The sequence below is a fragment of the Echinops telfairi genome, unplaced genomic scaffold (assembly GCF_000313985.2).
Source record: "Echinops telfairi isolate 266 unplaced genomic scaffold, ASM31398v2 ScPeMD7_70;HRSCAF=299, whole genome shotgun sequence".
Lineage (NCBI taxonomy): Eukaryota > Metazoa > Chordata > Mammalia > Afrosoricida > Tenrecidae > Echinops > Echinops telfairi.
Window position 1 is genome coordinate 69,881,881 of NW_022103968.1, and position 1,194 is coordinate 69,883,074.

The window sequence follows — 1,194 nt, forward strand, 5'->3', positions numbered from 1 at the left end:
TGTTGACAGGATCAGGTATCAGGCATCAGAAGACCCAAACCAAACAATTGTATCTATGTGAACAAGGGGAGTCAAAGTGGAGAATCAAAGCCCATTTTTAGACAATTGGACTTCTCCTTACCGAAGGGTCACAAGGAGTGGATGAGCCAGCCAGGATGCAGCATAGCACCTACAAAACACACAACCTTCCTCTAGTTCTTTAATGCTCCCCACCCCACTATCATGACCCCAGTTCTACCTTACAAATCTGACTAGACCAGAGCATGTACACTCACTCATACAGATAAGAGCTCTCAACACTCAGAATTCAGGACAGATAAACCCCTCAGGAGCAGTAATGGGAGTATCAATACTATGAGGGTAGGGGAAAGATGGTGGTGGTGGGTAATAAAGGGGAACCAATCACAATGATAGACATATAACACCCCCACCCCTGCCTGAATCCCACCCCAAGGTTTACAAACAACAGAAGCATGGGTGAAGGGAGACAGTGGACAGGGTAACACATGAAAATAATTTATAATTTATCAAGGGTTCATAAGAATGGGAGGGTGGAGGGAGGAGGGAAAGAAGAGGAGTTGATACTAAGTGCTCAAGTGGAAAGAACACATTTTGAAAATGATGATGACAACATATGTAAAAATGTGCTTGACACAATTGATGTATGGATTGTTATAAGAGCGGTAAGAGCCCTCAATAAAATAATTTATTAAAAAAGTAGTAAGGGGAGAAGATATAAAAGAACTAGAGAATAGTTAAGTGTTTCATTAGTATAATACTGCATATTGGATATGTCATCCCTTCCGTGTGGCCTTTCTGTGAGGGATTGTCCAATTATCTTACAGATGGGTTTTGGGTAACCACTTAGTCTATGCTCCTTCGCATCAATTTGATTCCTTGCTTTTGAATTTCTGATACATCTTCCCGTCGACACCTCATGATCACACAAACTGGCGTGCTTCTTCCATCTGGGCTTTGTTTCTTCCCTGCTAGATGGCCACTTGTTTACTTTCAAGCCTTAAGACCCGAGACACTATGTCTTTTAATATCCAGCACCATCAGCTTTCTTCACATTTCCTTATGCACCCATTTTGTCTTCAGTGATAATGTTGGGAAGGTGAGTATCATACAATACCACATTATTAGAAAAAAACATTCTTGTACTGGGTTAAGATTTAAGTATAGGCCCAAAGT